This window comes from Hylobates moloch, unplaced genomic scaffold (genome assembly GCF_009828535.3).
Source record: "Hylobates moloch isolate HMO894 unplaced genomic scaffold, HMol_V3 SCAFFOLD_2, whole genome shotgun sequence".
Taxonomy (NCBI): Eukaryota; Metazoa; Chordata; class Mammalia; order Primates; family Hylobatidae; genus Hylobates; species Hylobates moloch.
Genome location: NW_026652277.1, coordinates 119967462 through 119982149, shown reverse-complemented (window position 1 = coordinate 119982149; position 14688 = coordinate 119967462).

Here is a 14688-nt window from a genome sequence, read left to right as displayed (position 1 = left end):
TCAGATTAGCCAATCTACTCTTCAGATTTTTTAATTGAAAAAAAAGTTTTTATTCAACTAATGTAAAAAAAAAACCTTTTTTCACATTTAAGATTTCTTATTGCCTCTTTTCACATGTGTCTCTTTTTTCTTCGTTTATTGTTTTCTTTTGTTGTTTTCTTTGGAAGCCTTTCCTATTTTTTGAAGATATAATATATATACATATATAATTTCAGATTATTTTGTTGACTCTAGTTCTTTGGAGTTCTACTCTATTGATTGCCCTTTATGTTGCTGAAATTTCATCAGTGTATTAATGGTTTATAATTTCTATTTAAGTGTTTATCTTCTGTGGAAATGTTTACCCTTCAGCTTACCTAAATCCTGTTGCTTGGTTGCTTAACCTGGCATGCCTACAGGCTGTCATCCATCCACAAAGAAGATGCTATTCCAATTTGATACTTTTTATTTTTTTCTTTTTAAATCCTGGCTTCCCTGTGTTTTTTAATTAAAAAAACCTGTGAAAGAGAATTACGGAATGACGATAGAGGATTATTAGCTTGCAGGGAGCCTATATAGTACTACAAATTGTTTCATCCTCTCTTGAAACAGTTCATCATTGAAATGCATGTTTACTCTGAAAGCACTTGAAAATCTAAAGCTTCTCTTATTTCTGGTGATGTTTTAAAGGTTCTTAAAGATATGTCAGATGCATACACCAAAAAATACCTCTCAGAATCTGAAGTACATTTTAGAATAATCCATATGAAATGACATGGCAATATAAATTCTTTTCTACTTGTAAGTATACCAGAATACAGAACCGAATGGAATATTTATAGTATTTTTAGTTATTTATCATTTGTAAAGAAACTTTTAAAATATTAAATTGATATTACGAGTATTGATGTCTAAGTAAAACATTATTACAAAACACTAACTTTGCTCATTGATTTTAGCTAAATTTACAAAGTAAGAGAGCTGCTTCTAATCATTGCAATTGAGCTACACTTACTTTTTCAGGATCACTGACAACTCTAGCTGTCATTATAATTTTCTGTGAAATCATAGTAGCAAACTTCTTTTACTATGTAATCAGAATTATAAAAATGAGAAAGAAATTAAAAACAAAGAAAGGAAGAAAAAAATAAGGAAAGAAGAAAAAAATAAATGACTGTCACAGCACTAACATTTTAATAATGTAATATATTTCATTTCTTCTTTTCTATCCTCAAACTTGAATCCCATAAAAATTCACTCATTACTTCTGTTGTAAAGACAATTGCAAAACCAATAAATAATTAAATTTCATAGAAACAATAAAAACCTATCATTGCTTTTAATTCTTCTTCATTATATATTTGGATATAACAATATTATAACTGGTTTGTTTTTCTTCAAATTAAGTGCAATGATAATTTCATTAGCAATTCAGGATAAGTGTTTTCTGTTATTACTATTATTTGTTTTACAGTTATAGTTTAACAAATATCTTATATCCAGATTTTAGAATGCATTAAAAATAGTTTTCAATTGAATATTTTAATTTCATAGCATTTCTTTGTACACCATCCTTTCTGTTTATTTTCAATTAGGTGTATCTCATCCTTCCTGAGGTAAAAGTTTCCATACTGGTGATCTTTACATTGCTCTTCTGCAGAATGTCCATAAATATGTTGCCATAGATTTTTTCTCAAATAAACTTATAAATTTGTGTGTTAAAGCCAATCATGCTTCTGTTTTGAGAAGATTTTAGAACTTTTAATATAACATACATTGTTAATCTTACACATTTTGTAGGACTTTAGCACATTCATTTAACATAAGACCTTTTATTTAAAGAATTATTTAATATTCAATGACATTTTGAAAAATACTGACACAGGTCATTGTATTGATCAGAATAGTTTGGCTACACTTCAGTAACAAACCAATCCAAAAACTATAGTGTAAACAAAAGCTTGTTTGTATTTTTTTCTCTTTGATACTACAGGAGAGTGCTGTTTATCCATGGTTATTGCTGAGGGAGGCTTCCATTTCAACATACTGCAACATAGTTTGCAATGACAAGGAAAAACAGAAACTGGAGTGTTGAGAGCTAGCAAATAAATGGGTGGTTCCAAAATGACACACACAATTTTTAGAATTAGATACCTGAGCTGGTTATGCCTAAATTCAACAGAAGGGGAAATTTCTCCTCAGCGTAATCAGAAGTAGAAGAACGCTGGATATGGGTAAATGTTGGCAATGTTTAATAGGTCTTCTAATGTTGTCTGAAGTATGTCAAATCTCTCTGGATAAAGAGAAGTTTAGGGACTTCATTTTTGTAATACAATGTTAATAAATACAGTATTAATGATAAGTACATTACTGTGAGTTTATTTTGTGCCAAACCTGTATTATGCATTTTCTATGCATTTCTCTTTTAATTTTCACAACAAATTAAAAACCGAGCATGGTGGCTGATGACTGTAATTCCAGCAACTTGGGAGGCTGAGGTGGGAAGAGTGCATGAGGCCAATAATTCGAGATGAGCCTGGGCAATATAACAAGACCCCATCTCTAAAAAACAGTCCCTAAAAAAATAAGTAATTAAAATATCCTTATAGCATTTAAAAAAATATTTATATCGTGGATATAGGTAAAGGATGACTGCATGCCTTTTCACAATCACACTAGTGTCTCACATGACTAGCCCAGAGTTCTCTAATTGTCTGAGATTATATAAATTTTATTTTATTTACTACTGTCTATTAACTAAGTGTTTTACAACTCTGTAAGCATAGATACTGATTCATATATAACTGATAGTACTACAGATGCCTCATGTCAGATAGCAATGCAAGTTAATTCTTAGTGAGAACAATGCAAATCGAGATTCAAGCATGCTAAAGATTTTGCTCCAAAGCTTTTCATTATTTTTATTGCCCAATAGAGCATCAACCAGTTTCACCTGTGATTTAAAAATTTTATTCCAGCATTCTATATTCTTATGAAAATAAAAACTTCCTTTTTCTCACATTTTTAAGAGTAATCTTATTATCCTTTTGGTTTCTCATAAGATGTTTAATATATTTTGACATTAATTTATTCTATATTTATATGAGAATTATGCTTTTAACTTTTTGGAAAAGGCTCTTTGAAAATTTAAATGCCCTGATGAGCCTAGGCTAAAAGAAGAAGGTATAAAATTGCTAAAGTTATAAGATAAAGATTCTGGAACTGTTCTTGACCATGAATACTTCTGTGAACCACACACTGGAAGGAGTAGTGCTCATATAAAGAGATATAAGATAGAAAACACACAGAGAAGGCAGAGAAGAAGACGTGGAAAGAGCTGAGCATGGTGTCCCATGCCTGTAATCCCAGCAACTTGGGAAGTTGAGGTAGGAGGATTGCATGTGACCAGCAGTGAGATTGGCCTGGGTAATATAGCAAGACCCTATCTCTAAAAAATTGTTTTTCAAAAAATTAGCCGGGCGCACAGCTGTAATCTGATAGCTCGAACCCAGGTACTCAAGTCTGCAGTGAGCTATGATCATGCCTGTGAATAGACACTGCAGTCTACCTTGGATGATAGATCGAGACCCTATGTCAAAAAACGGAAAGAGTCTTGACATTTTTCAAATAATTGATTCCACTCTTTTTGGAAATTCAGATCCAATGTTTGACTTTCACTAGACAGCCTAGAATCATTATCATAAATTAAGCATGTCTTAAAGTAAATTAAATGATTTTATTTGATTACTTATTTGTAATGCAGCCTAAAATACAAAAAAAAAATTAAGGTTTTTCAACTAAAATATAAATATGTAGATAAGTGAGTGTAAGTGCAATGGATCCAAATAAGGATTCTGCATAGTGGGTTGACAAACACTAGCCATTTTGTTCATTTTTATTGTCTCTAGAGCACATGCTAGAGACCCACAGGAACTGGAGGCTTAAAGTGAATGGTATAGACAGTACTTTACCAACCCACATATAACAAGTGCCTGAAATGTGGAAGCCCTGCTCTTGGGGCTTGGGAAATTTCAATGAACTAAGCTGACAAAAATCTCTCTTCTCACAAGAAGCTTATATTTTGGTAAGGCGTTGCTCCTAGTAAAGCTTGTTCTCTTTGCTGTGGTTTGCTTGCCTGCCCTCAGATATATGTGAGAGAGTATTGGATTACCACCCATTGGAAAGACATTCAGAAAATGGGAGTAAAGTGGATGTGATGGTTTGTTTTAGGCATCAACTTGACTGGATTAAGAGATACTTAGACAACTGGTAAAGTATTATTTTGGAGTATGTTTGTGAGGGTGTTTCTGGAGAAGATTGGTATGTGAGTTGGTGAACTGAGAGGAGAAGATCTGCCTTCAATATGGGGCACCTTCCAATCACCTGGTAACCCAGATAGAACAAAAAGGCAGAGGAAAGGTGAATTCATTCTCTCCTGAAGCAGGAACACTCTTTTTCTCCTGCCCTTGGAAAACAGAATTACAGGATCTCCAGCCACTGGGCTCCAAAACTTGCACAAGCCTCTCTGCAACACCCATCGGGGTTCTTAGGTCTTTGGCCTTGAACTGAGTTACACCACTGGCTTCCCCAGTTGTCATGCTTTTGGACTTGGACTGAGCTATGCTGTCGGCTTCCCTTGATCTCCAGCTTGTAAGTGGTCTATCATGGGACTTCTCAGCCTCCATAATTATGTGAGCCAATTCCCCTAATAAATCCTCTCTCATATATCAATCTTTGTGTAGATCATATTGTTTCTGTTTCTCTGGAGAACTCTGACTAATACAAGGGATGTTCTAAGTCTTCTAACCCAGTACCATTGCTGGGAATCCTTGCCAAGAGGCAAATGAAAATATATCTAAAGAGAAGACTGAGTCCCCAGGCTTAATATGAAGAAACAGAGCCAAAATAATGGACTCAAATTAAGCAGCAAGATTTTATAAGATTCATTGATTTCAGTTACCAGCAAATGGAATTCCTTCAAATAAAATTGCTAATCAGTAAAGTTTTAAGGATTAAAAAGTTTAAAGCTAATTGATGCAATTTATATTATTTTTGAATGATTGATATTCTATAGAAGCATCCTGAATTTACTGAAAGCTTTAATTAAAATATGTACATGATTCATATCTTTAGGAGCTTATAATTAGGCTATGTAAAGTTGTGAGGAAATAAATAACAGTACAGAGTAGAAGAGAAAAAAAAAGTCCAGAGGGATGAGCAAAGTCGTAGATACTGCAACTGCCAAAGGGCCCAGATTTGCTAAGCCTGTATCTATACACTTGACATTCAGATTAAAATAAAATCCCACTTTAATGAGATCATTTTATCATCAGTTTCTGCCTTTCCTTATTCAGTAGCTAGCTGGTAATAGCAATATGTTAATAATCTACTTTGAAAGCAAACTTTGAAATAAGTAGTTGTAAAATATAACTTTATTCTTGCATCATTACCTTTTTATTTAGCAGATTTTTTTTAAAAATCTGTGTCCATTCTTTCTACTATGATTGTATTAGTAAGATAGTCAATGCCTTAATATCCTGTGGAAAAGATAAGCAAATCCAAGGAAAACAAAAAGGGGAAAGGAATATCTAATTCATAGAATCTCAGAGTGTAGAGGGAAGAGGAAATTTAAATATTGTCTAAATCAACTCCTCTCATTATTAAGATAAGTAAAGCCCAGATAGATTGGATGCATGCATAGAGACAGAAATAACTACAGATATTCCAAGAGTAGAAACTGGAACAGGAGCCAGAAAGACCAGTACAGTCTTACAATTGAAGAAGATACACATACAAACACTCTTAAACTTGTAGAGATGTGCACGCACACACCCACAGACACACACACACTCACAGACAGATACAAACTCTCTCACACATACAGAGATAAATACACAGACGTGGAAGCTCTTTTTAATGTCTGAGGTAAGGAAGCATTATTTTCTAATATATCAAAATATGAAATTTCAATGATTCAGTAAACATGTACCATATTAAGGACCTACCTTAGGCCAGGCACTTTGTCAAGTACTAGAAAATGCAGTACTTGCCAATGTATTTGTCTTTCAAAATAAACAAAACTTGTAGGTATAAAGCAAAGGTTATAATTTTTTTTTAATTTTAACTCAGTGTAGCTGTAATAGCAGCCAACATTTATTGAGCAGATAACACGTACCAGGCACTACATAAAGCACTTTATAATGTTATCTTATTGAATGCTCCTACCCACCCTCTGGAGTAAGCAGTATTACTATCCTAATTTTTGTTGTTGTTGTTGTTTTATTTTATTTGACTTTAAGTTCTGGGACACATGTGCTGAACGTACAGGTTTACTACATAGGTATACGTGTGCCATGGTGGTTTGCTGCACATAACAACTCGTCATCTAGGTTTTAAGCTCTGCATGCATTAGGTATTTGTCCTAATGCTCTCCCTCCTCTTTCCCCTCACCCCAAGACAGGCCCCCATGTGTGATGTTACCCTCCCTGTGTCCCTGTATTTTCACTGTTCAGCTCCCACTTATGAGTGAGAACATGCTGTGTTTGGTTTTCTGTTCCTGTATTAGTCTGCTGAAGATGATGGTTTCCAGCTACATCCATGTCCCTGCAAAGGACATGAACTCATTCTTTTTATGGCTGCATAGTATTCCAGGGTTTATATGTGTCACATTTCCTTTATCCAGTCTATGATTGATGGGCATTTGGCTTGGTTCCAAGTCTTGCTGTTGTAAATAGTGCTGAAATAACAAACATGTACATGTGTCTCTATAGTAGAATGATTTATAATCCTTTGGGTATATACCCAGAAACGGGATTACTGAGTCAAATGGTATTTCTGGTTCTAGATCCTTGAGGAATCGCCACACTGTCTTCCACAATGGTTGAACTAATTTACACTCCCACCAACAGTGCAAAACCTTTCCTATTTCTCCGCATCCTCACCAACATCTGTTGTTTCCAGACTTTTTAATGATTGCCATTCTAACTGGCGGGAGATGATATCTCATTATGGTTTTGATTTGCATTTCTCTAATGACCAGTGATGATGAGCTTTTTTTCATGTTTGTTGGCCACATACCTGTAATCTTTTGAGAAGTGTCTGTTCATATCCTTTGCCCACTTTTTGATGAGGTTATATGTTTTTTTCTTGTAAATTTGTTAAAGTTCCTTGTAGATTCTGGATATTAGACCTTTGTCAGATGGATAGATTACAAAAATTTTCTCCCATTTTTTAGGTTGCCTGTTCACTCTGATGATATTTTATTTTGCTGAGAAGAAACTCTTTAGTTTGATTAGATCCCATTTGTCAAATTTGGCTTTTGTTGTGATTGCTTTTGGTGTTTTAGTCATGAAGTCTTTGCCTATGCCTATGTCCTGAATGGTGTTGCCTAGGTTTTCTTCCAGGATTTTTACAGTTTTAGGTCTTACATTTAAGTCTTTAATCCATCTTAAGTAAATTTTTGTATCAGGTGTAAGGAAGGGATCCAATTTCTGTTTTCTGCGTATAGGTAGCCAGTTTTCTCAGTACCATTTATTTAGTAGGGAATATTTTCCCTATTGCTTGTTTTTGTCAGGTTTGTCCAAGAGCAGATGGTTGCAGATGTGTGGCATTATTTCTGAGGCCTCTGTTCTGTTCCATTGGTCTATATATCTGTTTTGGTACCAGTGCTATGCTGTTTGGGGTACTGTTGCCTTGTAGTATAGTTTGAAGTCAGATAGCATGATGCCTTCAGCTTTGTTCTTTTGCTTAGGATTGTCTTGGCTACCAGGGCCCTTTTTTGGTTTCATATGAAATTTAGAGTAATTTTTTTCTAATTCTGTGAAGAAAGTCAATGGTAGTTTGATGGGAATAGCATTGGATCTATAAATTACTTTGGGCAGTATGGCCATTTTCATGATATAGATTCTTCCTACCCATGAGCATGAATTTTTTTTTTCATTTGTTTGTGTCCTCTCTTATTTCCTTGAGCAGTGATATGTAGTTCTCCTTGAAGAGTTCCTTCGTATCCCTTGTAAGTTGTATTCCTAGGTATTTTATTTTCTTTGTTGCAATTGTGGATGAGAGTTCACTCATGATTTGGCTCTCTGCTAGTCTGTTATTGATGTCTAGGAATCCTTGTGATTTTTGCACATCGATTTTGTATCCTGAGACTTTGCTGAATTTGCTTATCAACTTAAGGAGATTTTGGGCTGAGACAATGGGGTTTTCTAAATATACAATCATGTCTTCTGCAAACAAAGGCAATTTGACTTCCTCTCTTCCTATTTGAATACCTTGTATTTCTTTCTCTTGCTTGATTGCCCTCGCCAGAGCTTCCAATTCTATGTTGAATAGAAGTGGTGCGAGAGGGCATTCTTGTATTGTGCCGGTTTTCAAGGTGAATGCTTCAGCTTTTGCCCATTCAGTATGATGTTGGCTGTGGGTTTTTCATAAATAGCTCTTATTATTTTGAGTATGTTCCATCAATACCTAGTTTATTGAGAGCTTTTAAGTATGAAGGGGTGTTGTATTTTATCGAAGGCCTTTTCTGAATCTACTGAGATAATCATGTGGTTTTTTGTCATTGGTTCTGTTTATGTGGTGGATTACATGTATTGATTTGTGTATGTTGAACCAGCCTTGCATCCCAGGGATGAAGCCAACTAAGTTTCATAAGTGAAGGATAAATAAAATATTTTACAGACAAGCAAATGCTGAGGGATTTGGTCATCACTAGTCCTGGCTTACAAGAACTCCTGAAGGAAGCACTAAATATGGAAAGGAAAAACCAGTAACAGCCACTGCAAAACACACCAAAGTATAAAGAACAAGAACACTATGAAAAACTACATCAACTAATTTGCAAAATAATCAGCTAGCATCATGATGACAAGATCAAATTCACACATAACAATATTAACCTTAAATATAAATGGGATAAATTCCCCAGATAAAAGACACAGACTGGCAAATTGGATGAATAGTCACAACTCACTGGCGTGCTGTATTTAGGAGACCCAACCCATGTGCAAAGACACACATAGCCTCAAAATAAAGGGATGGAAATGGAAAGCAAATAGAAATGGAAATGGAAATGGAAACCAAAAAAGCAGAGGTTGCAATCCTAGTCTCTGATAAAACAGACATTAAACCAATAAAGACCAAAAGACAAAGAATGGCATTACATAATGGTAAAGGGATCAATGCAACAAGAAGAGCTAACTATTGTAAATATATATGCACCCAATACAGGAGCAGCCACATCCATAAAGCAAGTTCTTAGAGACCTACAAAGAGATTTAGAGTCTAGTGACCTACAAAGAGACTTAGACTCCCACACAATAATAATGGGAGACATTAACACCCCACTGTCAATATTAGACAGATTGAGACAGAAAATTAACAAGGATATTCAGGACTTGAACTGAGCTCTGGACCAAGCAGACCTAATAGATACCTATGTAACACTCCACCACAAATCAACAGAATATACATTCTTCTCAGCATCACATAGCACTTATTCTAAAATTGACCATATAATTGGAAGTAACACACACTCCTCAGCAAATATAAAAGAATGGAAATCATAACAAACAGCCTGTCAGACAACATGCAACAAAGTTACAACTCAGGACTAAGAAATGCATTATAAACTGCACAACTACATGGAAACTGAATAACCTGCTCCTGAATGACTACTGTGTAAATAACAAAATTAAGGCAGAAATAATGAAGTTCTTTGAAACCAATGAGAACAAAGAGACAATGTACCAGAATCTCTGGGACACAGCTAAAGCAGTGTTTAGAGGGAAATTTATAGCAGTAAATGCCCACATCAGAAAGCAGGAAACATCTCAAATCAACACCCTAACATCACAATTAAAAGAACTAGAGAAGCAAGAGCAAACAAATTCAAAATCTAGCAGAAGACAAGAAATAACTAAAGTCAGAGCAGAACTGAAGGAGATAGAGACATGAAAAACTTTTCAAGAAATCAATGAATCCAGGAGTTGGTTTTCTGAAAAAATTAGCAAAACAGATAAACTGCTAACTAGACTAATAATGAAGACAAGAGGGAAGAATCAAATAGACACAATACAAAATGATAAAGGGGATATCACCACTGACCCCACAGAAATACAAACTACCATCAGAGAATACTATAAACACCTCTACGCAAATAAACTAGAAAATCTAGAAGAAATGATTAAATTCCTGGACATATACACCCTCCCAATACTAAATCGAGAAGAAGCCAAATCCTGGAACAGACCAATAATAAGTTCTGAAATTGAGGCAGTAATTAATAACCTACCAATGAAAAAGAAGCCCAGGACCAGACAGATTCACAGGCAAATTCTACCAGAGGTACAAAGAGGAACTGGTACTGTTCCTTCTGAAACTGTTGCAAACAATAGAAAAACAGGGACTCTTCCCTAACTCATTTTATGAGGCCAGCATCATCCTCATTCCAAAACCTGCCAGCATCATCCTGATTCCAAAACCTGGCAGAGACACAACAAATAAAGAAAATTTCAGGCCAGTATTGCTGATGAACATCGATGCAAAAATCCTCAAAACAATACTGGCAAACCAAATCCAGCAGCACATAAAAAAAGCTTATCCACCACAATCAAAGTTTATATTAAGTTTACCTGTACTTTAAGGGTATGATTTCTAATTTTGACTAAAGTCTAATTTTAAAGGAATAAAATATATTCTAAAATAATATTTTCAGAAAATTGAAGTTGTCGACATGAGTAACATGCCATGCTAAAATTTCTTTTAGGAAAAGGCAAATTAAGTTAGAGGTTTAACAGGGTAGAAATCAGATAAGCAGAGAGAGTTATTAGTCTCCTACAAGATGAGGCCATCAGTTCAAGTGGAAGGCATAACAAATTCAAATACTATACAGACTAATACCTGCGACCAACAATGTTCACTCTGTGATGATAGAGAGTCACACCTGTAGAGAGATTTCTGGAAGACAGCCCTTTTTCCACAACAACAATTTTTCCAAGTTATAGATTTGGAGGTTTATCTGGCTTAATTAGAGGGATACCAGAAGATAGCAGTCATCACAGGAAAGGTCAATAGACAGCAGACAAGTATATGAGTAAGTCAGGGTTTCTAGAGAAAATATGCCTCAGAATCAGGCTGCAAATCCATTATGGATTTTATTTATTTATTTTATTTTTGAGATGGAATCTTGCTCTGTCACCAGGCTGGAGTACAGTGGCCGATCTCCACTTCACTGCAACTTCCAGCTCCCGGATTCAAGAGATTCTCCTGCCTCAGCCTCCTGAGTAGTTGGGACTACAGGCATGGGCCACCATGCTCAGCTAATTTTTGTATTTTTAGTAGAAACGGGGTTTCATCGTGTTGGCCAGGATGGTCTCAATCTCCGGACCTCCTGATCCACCCACCTTGGCCTCCAAAAATGCTGGGATTACAGGCATGACCCACTGTGCCCAGCTGGATTTTTAAAATTTTTAATTGATAGATAATAATTGTACATTTTATAGGATAAAATATAATTCTTGATGTATGTATACATTGTAGAAAGAGTAAATTAAGCTAATTAACATATCTATCTCCTCATCTGCTTATCATTTTTTGGTGTGGTACTCTTAGCAACTTTGAAACTTACAGTACATTATTAACTATGGTTGGCATGTTGTGCAATAGATCAATAAAACATATTCCCCCATCTATTTATAGTATATGTGCTGCCCAAGTGAGCACTCCCCTGTCTAACTGAAACTTCATACCCATTGGCCAACATCTCCCCTTTCCCCATTCCCCCAACCTCTAACCACCATTGTACTCTCTACTCTATGAATTATACTTTTTTAGATTCTGCATATAAATGGGAGCATGTAGTATTTATTTCTCTGTGCCTGGCTTATTTTAGTTATTTACAAGATACTGAAAACCAGTACTCAGGCAGGAAACAATTCCGAGAACATAGCATGCACCTTATAAACTTGTTAAGTTAATGAATACATAAACGTTCATACCATCATTTACCTTTGAAGCAGGTAACCCACTACACTCTATCTTTCTTTGTGCACATGTTGCTTCAACACTTGCAATATTTGAAATAGTCTGATAGAATCCATTGACGATATAAAGTAAAATGGACACAGCCCTTCCCTCAAAGTTTAGTGAGCTATGACAAGCACATCAGCATCTAATTTAGAGGCACAATAAATGCAAATAATTGAGAGGCATAAAATTGGCCTGGCATGGTGGCTCACACTTGTAATCCCAGGGCTTTAGGAGGCTGAGGTGGGTGGCTCACGAGGTCAGGATTTTGAGACCAGTCTGGCCAACATAGTGAAACCCCGTCTCTACTAAAAATACAAAAAATTAGCCAGGTGTGGTGGTGTGCGCCTGTAATCCCAGCTACTCGGGAGGCTGAGGCAGGAGAATCGTGGGAACCTGGGAGGCAGAGGTGGCAGGGAGCCGAGATCGCGCCACTGCACTCCAGCCTGGGCAACAGAGTGAGACTCCATCTCAAAAAAAAAAAAAAAAAAAAAAAAAAAAAGAACTTCAAAGCAGAAAGAAATCACTCATTGGTCAGAAGAGTGAGACCTACAATTTGACCATGAGCAAGAGAGCAACTGAGATAGAGTAGACAAATGTGCACTGATATCTGTGGGAAAAAATTGGGAGCCGGGGTTGTGCCAGAGCCTAAGGGGTAGTAATAATTAGCAGAGTGATGAGAAAGATTTTAGAAATTACAGTAGGGTTACATCCCGGAAGGTCTTGGAAGTTATTTTAAATTTTCATTTTAATTATGTGAAGAATCTGAAGGCCTGTGATCTGTGGACTCAGAATCCAAGTAGCTTTATGCTACTTAATCTGGCAGTCATCTGTGGAATAGATCAAAATGGGAGAAACTGGACGCACACAAATGAATTTTATACCTATTGCAAAGGTCCAGATTAATAAATTTTTATGTTATTACTTCTTATGAGTTTCAATGAAAGAGGATGTAATTTAATATAAAATGATATCCTGGTTCATGTAAACTGGATATTTTATAGTAAACTTTTAAAAATCAAACATTTAGTGTTTCAGGAATGTCAAAAGCTGTAATAAAAAATCAATGCAATATTAAATCTCCTATTTTACATTATAGCAAACCCATAACTACTATCAACTAAATGCTTTGAAAGTTCTTTAAGGAACATTATAATAGAGTTTTTAATGGGAAAAAAAGAAGGTCAGTTTCACAGCAAGAGAGGTCTCCACCAAATGATAGGAGAAATTTACAGTTCACTGCCTTTTCTATAGTGCATCTTTTGCTTCTATTTCTTACTTAAGTTTGGGACAGATAACAATGGCAGGTGGAGGTAGCCAAGGTCAAATTGCTTTGAAGTTGATGAACTAAATCATTATTGAGAAAAAAGAAATAATAGAAAAGGCATGAGGAGTATCTCCAGGGACAGAAATCTTAAAATAAACTATTTGCAGCTGTACTACACAAAAACTGGATTTCTGTTCTCATAATTTTGCAATCAATCCTTGATTATCTACTCTAATTGGGGAAGTAGTGACAAATTAATCTCTAATTCATTTGTATGAGATGACTGACTCAAGGACACTTGATAATATTCATAGCCTATTGAGATTCTCAGAGGACTGTGTTCCGATGATCTAATACCAGTATTCCAGTACCGATTTTTAGTACTCTTAGAGTGTTCTTGAGAAAACTGCAAAAAGGAGTGAATAAGGCAGACAAAAGAATATTCCATTTTAATTCATTAACTATAGAAAATAGTACATACATGTCAACATCAACTAAAATACCATTTTGCAGGGCTATCCTGAAATGTGCTACCTAGACAAAGTTGGGGATTAAATTTTCGAATGGAAACAGGTGATCTTCTAAAAACTTACATAAAATAAAATCTAAATCAACTTACTATATGATGAATTATAGGATATATATGTCAATTCACAATCTAACTTCAGATACCTACAAATTTTCCATTTCCCATATTTAGATGAGTTATATTTGCAGAAAGTAATCCATAAGGAGTAGTGAGCTCTCTTTCATTTTACATAGATAAGTATATGTATGTTATTCACAAGTCAATTTTCAATTCTGATGAAAGTTGTGTATTCTAATTTGAGAAAACAATATGTCAATAATTTGCCTAATAATTTTGCCTAATACTTTGCATACAGTTTGAAGAAGTTCAACAATAACCTAAAATCCTCACCAGTCAAACAGTGAGACTTTTTGTCCCAGGCCTATGGCCTTCAGTTGCAGCCAGTGCTGCCCAAATGTTAGGAGGGCCTTGTGTTATGGAGAGCAAATTTTATCTAAACTTGCCTATCTTCCAGTATGGATAACTGAGAAACAAAAATAATTTTGGTCATATTCATAATTACAAAACAATACTGACATCAACACCTAAAGATTTTATTAAACTTCTTTGTTTAAAATAAGTCTTTTGTTAAAAATAAATAGGTGAAATAAGTCCATTGTTTTTTAAACCATGGATAGAAAAGAAAACCACAGATGTTTTAAATTATTTAATCCAAAGTTGTAAATTTACTATAAAGGTTTCCTTAGGATATGAAGCTGTTAAGAATAAACCTGCGCTAACTAATATAGTGCTTTTTAATAATGTAGTTCTCTTCAAACAAGCTAGTGCTACTTTTCAGAAAGTAATCCAAAAGCGCCAGCTCGCTCATGCACTTATCTTTCTCTTC